General features: G+C 44.9%; 1 long non-coding RNA gene across 1 annotated transcript; it reads right to left on the bottom strand.

Annotated features, from left to right (window-relative positions):
• Positions 1-5406: 5406 nt before the first annotated feature.
• LOC115587251 (uncharacterized) lies at positions 5407-6711 on the bottom strand. The gene is made up of 3 exons (XR_003984988.1): positions 6587-6711; positions 5655-5975; positions 5407-5438 (listed from the first exon to the last, which is right to left on the bottom strand). It is a non-coding gene; the product is annotated as an uncharacterized LOC115587251 (long non-coding RNA).
• Positions 6712-7987: the final 1276 nt, after the last annotated feature.

The raw sequence follows: 7987 nt of genomic DNA, 5'->3' as shown, positions 1-7987 counted from the left end.
AAGCTAAAACTGACTGGGAAAAAAGAGGCAACACGTATGGGGAAAAGGGACGGTGGAACACAAAAAAGTTAAATCTGAAATAACAAAAACTGTGTGTAATCTCATGACCATAGCATGGCGTGCAAAAGCCGAGAAAGAGAAGGAAAAGAAGAAGACAACGATGCTACAAGAAAAAGGAGCCCCCACGTGTCTCGACACATCCAAGTCAGCCAGATACAACCGGCTGGCTATCAACCACAAGCTTATTGACGGGGTCTTGAGTCCGGTGCATGACAGCTGACATCACCTTCAGCGGAGCCAATGGTAACCTGCACAATCATTGGTGAGAAATGCCCTGTCAGTCTCCTGGGAAGAGATCTCCTCACCAAATTGGGACTGACAATACAGTGTTCTAAAGAAGGCCTGCTGATCCAATCCCCGTCGATACCGGCTGACACCTGCCAAAGGATTTTGTACATGGCACCCACCCAGGAGCCTAAAGAAAGGCAAACACAAGTGTTCTGGTCCAGACTACAGCCTGCAGGAGAAAAAACTCCACACATCCTGTACACATACATGGAATGGAGACCATGGATTCAAACCCAGCTGACATACACTGAGCCACCTGACCCTCTGCATTGTACTTACAATTACCTCACCGCCCCAGATGAAGAGTATCTCCAAGCTTGGGAGGAGGAAAAGGAGGGTCTGACTGAAACCCTTACAACCAAACACATCTACCTTGGTGAGTCACCGACGCCACTGAAGTAGCGGCTCTAACGGTACCTGACCCCTATCTCGCTCTCCAGAACCTCACACCTCAACATAAGTATTTCACTGTCATCGACCTGGCAAATGCATTCTTCTGCCTCCCCCTGACTCAAGCCTCACGGCAGCTGTTCGCTTTCACGTACAAAGGAGCACAATACACCTACACTCGTCTCCCACAAGGATTCAGGGACAGCCCCGGCCTGTTCAATGCTGCACTCCGAAAAGATCTCCTTGACTTGGTGTTGCCAAATGATGTCGTCTTGATCCAATACGTTGATGATCTTTTGTTGGCAGCACCCACAGCTGAGACCTGTCTCACAGCTACACACTCACTTTTGGCTAAAGTGGCAGCATCTGGCTACAAAGTCAAAAAGGAAAAGATCCAGGTGTGCAGAAGAGCTGTCACATTCTTGGGACGCACCATCTCTGGAGCAGGCCACACTTTGACGACAAGCCAGCGAAACTCTATCCTCACTCATGGCAAGCCTGTTACAGTCCAACACATGCTGGCTTTCCTGGAACTGACTGGTTACAGCAGGAATCATGTTGCTGACTATGTCAACCTGACACAACCACTCAGAGACATGCTGTCCGTAGTTGGAAACAGAAACCTCACTGCCACACTGTTCTGGACACCTGAGGCTGAAGAAGCGTTCACACGCACTAAGCAAGCACTAGCATCTGCTGCAGCTTTAACAAGTCCAGACTACTTGTCAACATTTAACTTGGATGTTTCTGAAAAGGAGGGCATTGTGAATGCAGTCCTCTATCAGAAAAAAGATGGAGAGAGAAGAGTGTTGATGTATCACAGTTCCAAGCTGGACAACATGGAAAAAGGTCAAGGAGGGTGTGCTCGTCACCTTGCCGCACTGGCAAAAGCCATAACAAAGACGGAACACATGGTGATGTGTCATCCACTCAAAGTCAACACAAACCATGGAGTAGTGGCATTCCTAAACTCCAGTGCATTCACTTTCTCAGCAGCAAGAAAGATCAAAATCACAGCTGCATTGACACAGCCACATATCACCTACCACGGCGAAGGGACCAATATGGCTGCCAACATGACAACAGAAGACCACCTCCCACATGACTGTGCTGTAATTGCAGCCAAAGACATCAGACTCAGGCCAGACCTGCAAACAGAGCCTTTGCTAACACCGGACTTGACACTATACACAGATGGATGCTGCTACAAAGGAGAACATGGCAATGTTGCCTCCTATGCGGTCGTGAAGCAAGACCAACAGAAACACGAAGTCATGGACCAAGGGATAATCCCACAACCGGCCTCAGCACAACTGGCTGAGGTAATTGGATTGACAAAAGCCCTACAACGGAGTGAAGGGCTTAGAGTAAACATCTACACTGACTCCGCCTATGCTCATGGAGCTGTGCATGTGGATGGTCCACAATGGATGAGAAGAAGTTTTCTGACAACTGCCGCACACCTGTGAAACATAGAGAGCAGCTGGAAGAACTGATCAAAGCTGTACTTCTCCCGAAAGAAGTGGCAATCATGAAGTGCAAAGGGCATGCCAAAGGATCCTCGGATGTAATAAGAGGAAACGAAGCTGCGGATGCTGCTGCCAAAAAGGCTGGAGGATACAAAGGACAAATGATGGCTGTCCTAGCCACAAATTTACCAGAACTGACAGAGAATGACATCAAAAACATGCAAGAGGAAGCTGGAGTCTACGAAAAAAACGAATGGATCAAGAAAGGGGCCACACAAAAGGAGGGACTATGGAGATCTCATGATGGAAGAATCGTCACTCCTTCGAAATTGTGCCAGCTACTCCTGAAGCAAGCTCATGGGCCAGCACATGAGAGCGAAAAGACCACGTTGAAGAACATAGACATTCTATGGTGGCATCCATTCATGACTGACATGGTAAACAACTATGTGGCTGAGTGCAGTGTGTGCAACGGCCACAACCCCAAACCAGTCTACAAATGCCCAATGGGCAAATTTCCTGTCCCAGATGCCCCATTCAAAGACATCACCATCGACTACACTGACATGGGGGCAGACAACAGAGTGCAGGGTTTAAGATACCTTCTGGTGATGATTGACAGATACACCAAATGGGTAGAAGCAATTCCCTGCCGAAAAGAAGATGCCAAAACGGTTGTCAAATGGCTGAGAAATGAACTCATTCCCCGATATGGAGTTCCACGCTCCATCAGATCAGACAACGGATTTCATTTCAACAACAAATGCTTGACCGAAGTAGAGGCAGCGTTAGGGATCACACACAGGTTCGGAAGTGTCTATCATCATGCGTCACAGGGGATAGTTGAGAGAGCAAACCAAACATTTAAACGAAAAATTGCCAAAATTTGTGCAGGTATTAAACTCACATGGGTAGATGCTCTGCCTTTGGCGTTAATGTCAATGAGAAACTCTCCTCACAGCAAAACACACTTGACTCCTCATGAGTTGTTGACAGGCCGTCCTATGCCAGGCCCACTTAGAGAGGGGGGACACCTCCCCGCTCTGGATCTGTGGCAAATTGACTGTGACGACTATATGACTGCTCTGACTAACATGACTCGAGTTTTGTGTAAACAGGTGCAGAGTGTGGAGGGAGTGCCAGAGACAACTCAACCAAAGACTCCTGTTGTAAGTGTGGGTGACTGGGTACAGGTAAAGGTCCACAAGATAAAGTTGTCTGAACCCAGGTGGCCAGGACCATATGAGGTAATTGAACGCACCTCACATGTAGTCCATGTAAAAGGTAAAACAGGAGCTAATTGGCACCACCTGACACATTGTGTACCAGCTTCACCACCATCTCGTGTTTTAAATGAGATTAGAACTAATTTGAAAACACAGGTTGCAGAAACCAAAGAATAGATCTCCAATTTACCGGCTGAAACTTTGCCTGCTGCCGCCCTTGTATGGAGACGGAGAGACACAGACCTTGGCACCCATTTAGACAGCCAGGCTTCTGTGGTCTCCAGAGAACTATTGTTTGTTGTGTAGTGTAACTCTGATAGTAATTCTCCCTCTTTAGTGGTATGATGCCTTTTGATGCTATAGGTATCCCACATGCCCCTCTTACATTACATGGATGTTACTGGTGTTGAATTTGAAATAAATACACACAACTCTATCCTATTGAAGCTCAGGAAGAAAACAATACTAAAAATCTGTTACAGTCTTTTACCAACTTGAGTTTTCCTATTTTCTATTTAAATTTTTTCATTTTTACTGGGCTTAATGATGGAAATAAAGAATAAAATGCATGGATAAAATAAAATGAAATGATAAAAATAACACTAACATTTACCCATTCACCACTTTGATTTTACATAATATTTTCTTATATCTTTTCCACTGATTAAACTCACCTTGTTTGTTGATTTGCTTGTCACTTTCTGATTTTACACATGCTCATTTCCAATCCTGAGATTAGATATGGTTGACCAGGTACCGTTCATACTGAGCCTTCCCAAGGGAGTTTACCTCCGCAAGTTCTTTTGCCTATTTAAGTTGTTCAACTTAATTGTGACGTTTTTATTTTTCCTTTTTATTTTCTATTTTCATTAATCGCTTGATGTTTTTCTTTTGCTGTTGGTGTGGGAAATACTGAAGAAACAAACATGAAATGAATAGAAAAGAGAAAAAAAAAAGAAATATATACATTTTCATATACCCTCAATCACGTTTTGCTTCGCTAGGTCAATATGTCTCCATTTATTTTGATTTTTGTTAGATTTTTATAAAGGTGTGTGATATTATTGATGATTAAGGTCATTTCGCGGGATTTCATTCATTGTCTCTCTTGTCTCTGACTTGGCTCTCATCTACGCTGCAAATATGACATGTGTTTCGATAACCAAGAAAGTACTTGGAGACCGTAAAGGGCATTTAAAACAATATTTATTCACAGAAATTGTAGAACGTGGTCTGGGGGGAAGGGGTCCGTTATTGTGGTGACTTGGTAACACCAATTATCCACGACCACCGCTGTCTTCCACTTGCACACTGTCCTCTGCCGGGCGCAGACTCGGGAGCTGTGGGGGAAACGAGATGGCAGTCACTGCACTTTTAAACCCAATACATGCACACCACTTCATTTACGTCCTAAGATCGTTGCTCACACGATGGGGCAGAGTATCAACTGTTCACCATCACCTCGGGCCAACATCACTCTCGTCATTGGCACCACTGCTGTCACACCGTCCTTGGGCGCCGGCCTCTTACGCTGTCATGTGGGGAGGGGGGGGGGAGGACTTCAGTCAGTGTACTTTTACACACATTTGCAATAACTTTCCACGACCAGGGATCACTACTTGCACACTGGAGGCAGAGTAGGGATGTAACGTATTGGTAATACCACAATATCGTGATAACAAAAGTGTCCCAATATTATCGTGAACATGTATGGTATGAAATGACGGCAAATACTGTAGATTTTGATCTCATTACATCCCTAGGGCAGAGTATAAACTCACATTTCAATTAGTCCGACAGTCAATGCCCGTCTGCTGGCGACAGCTGTCGTTCTCTTTCTCCTGCTCCTTTCCCCGTGGATCTCACACTCCTCTTCCTCTGTCTGCTCGCTGCAGGTGTAACTGGGTCGGTCTGCAGGCCCCGCCCACTCTGCTGTGTTCGGGTGTAGAATCAGACACTGGCAACTCTTGTCAAACCCTGGTTTAGCCCTGTATCAACAATACACCTGACATGAAAAAGGACAAGCTTAGTGTAGGTATATAAAATGGTGAAAACCAGACACAACGTTACAGGCAACACTATTTTTTTAAGCTCTCAAAACTCAGTTCTACGGGTGCTTTTCACCAGTGTGACATGTGTCTGAGTGGATCTGTTGTTAAACTATAATGTTAAAAGTTCACAATCATGATTTGGGTTCAAAGATCACATAGATACTGCTTACCTGATTCAGAATTGATGTGCAGTCTGATAGCTAGTCTTCCCACAACGTCATGATCCCCCGGTGGGTTTAACTGGTGACTGTGTTATCTGGTGGCTTTCTCTCGTTGTAAGACATGTTACGAATGTGTTGTGGAGATTTATTCTAAGGACTGTATGGTAAACTGGACTGAATCACTTATGGCCGCTGGGTTAGAATTATTTCCTTTTAGTCCTCTTAGTTTTAGTTCCTTCTAGTTTCTCAATTGCTGATTAGGAATGGTTGATGGTGTGAGTGTGACAGATGAGTATGTGTGTGTGGAAGGTATATGAAAGTTGTGTGGTTCTGTAACAGAGAATAAAAAGCAGTTATCAGAACAGCAGGTACATGGTTAACTATACGGTACCAGGAATGGTAAACTACCAATAGAAATAAGAATGAATCATTCAGCTTAATTCACAACAGCCAGGTGCTAGCACATCTCTCTCTCTCAGCAGCAGCAGTCAGGACGGCAAAGAAAAAGAAATATAGCCTGAGTGAAGCGCTGGAGCCGCGGGCCGATTCACGTCACTGACAACTAAAGCCCAGACTGTAGACTGTTGTGGTGGTGAGCTAACTCGATGCTAACTTTGGCTAGCGGTGGCGGTTAGCATCCGCCGCTAATACCGTCTTCCCAGCTGACCACAACGTCCAACATAACACTGGAGGCTCCCGGTGTTGGTGACGGAGGCACCAGCGCTTCTCTCGGACTGTATTTCCTTACCTTTGTGGTCCTGGTAACTGCTGCTGTCAGGGGCAGGAGGCTAACGTTACACAGTTGAGCCCGAGAGGAGGGGCCCAGTTTCAATGTTTTGTTTACAAACTGTAACAAGCAATACTCCAGACTCGACTTTTAAACTTACACAACACAAATGACCTATGTATTTATACGTAAATATTAACCATTTCCCAGTGACCTTTCTCATCCTCCGTCGTCGTCGTCGTCTTCTTCTTCTTCTTCTTTTGAATTTCGGGCAGGCAAAGTATGGCTCACTGCTGCCTCCCCTGGTTGATTGAAATGAAAAGGCCAACTACGTGAGGCGAACTGGTGTGCGCGCTGCAGATCAACTTCCGGCTGCGAAGCATCAGAATCTGCGAGCGCATACGTGTGAACGCCTAACAACATTTGTCAAACAGTGACAGACAGACGTGCACACGCTGCGTCATACGTACACAGCTTTTTGTTACGCGTGATATACAATATGCACGTAACAACGCACGCACGCACGCACGCATAACAAAATAATCATGCGTGCGTGCGCGCGTTGCTGCGTGTCTCTCTAATTGTATTGACATCGATTTAACGCCATACCAGGGGCGGTTCTAGGGGGGGGCCAACAGGGGCCAGTGCCCCCGTAACTCTGAGTCTGGACCCCCCTGTGGCCCCCCTGACAGGGAGTCTGCATTAATAATACAATGACAGATTTCTTGCAATGATTTTGTTCTGAAGGGAAAGGTGGAAATAAAGTGTCTCAGCAGTTTACTACCCAATCAAAATTGCTGAAATTGTAAACACTGCTTTGTCTGAATGAGGGATTTATCCTTTTTTCCGGGTTGTATGTGCCCCCTAACAAAAAAGCCAGCCCCAACCTGGCCCCCCTATTAAAACTGGTCTAGAACTGCCACTGCGCCATACACACACACACACCTGCATACACGCACCCACACACACACACCTTGGTTCCCAGGCAACTACCACGGGAACCTTAGCCCAGAAGAGTCTCTCTCCCGCGGGAACAACACCTGTTCTCAGAAAGTTGTTGGAACATTGTTTCTTTTTTTTTTTTTTTTATATTTTTTATTTTGGCAAGTACATTCTCTCACACAGTTACAGCTGTACTACCGATAAAGTCACACAACATATTTCGAGACTTTTCATTCTTCTATTTATCCAAATATTGCCCCCTTCTTTTTTCTTTATAACTATATATAGTCGAACATGGGAGGCTCTTCACTCCATGGTTCACCAGAGTTCTTATGATAAAGAATACAAACAATCACATATTCCTACATACATATATCTACATATATACCTACACACACACGCACCTACATATATCCTCATACATGCATACATAAAGCAAGATCAAACAGAAGCTTACACACACATCGTTTCTTATTAGTGTCCATACCTTCATTTCCTACTGTGTCTAATACATAAATCTATTAATTATGTCAACATCTCTTCAAATATAGTGTCATGTCAATTAAAGTCTGATCTAACTGGTCTGATGTATTCGGTCCACTTGGTCCAAATCAGGTAGAATCTTTCTTTTTGGATCCTGAGGGAAAATGATAGCCGCTCCATAACATAAATC

Source organism: Sparus aurata, chromosome 8 (assembly GCF_900880675.1).
Source record: "Sparus aurata chromosome 8, fSpaAur1.1, whole genome shotgun sequence".
NCBI lineage: Eukaryota > Metazoa > Chordata > Actinopteri > Spariformes > Sparidae > Sparus > Sparus aurata.
The sequence above is the reverse complement of the archived record's forward strand: the minus strand, read 5'-3'. Positions and strand labels throughout refer to the sequence as shown.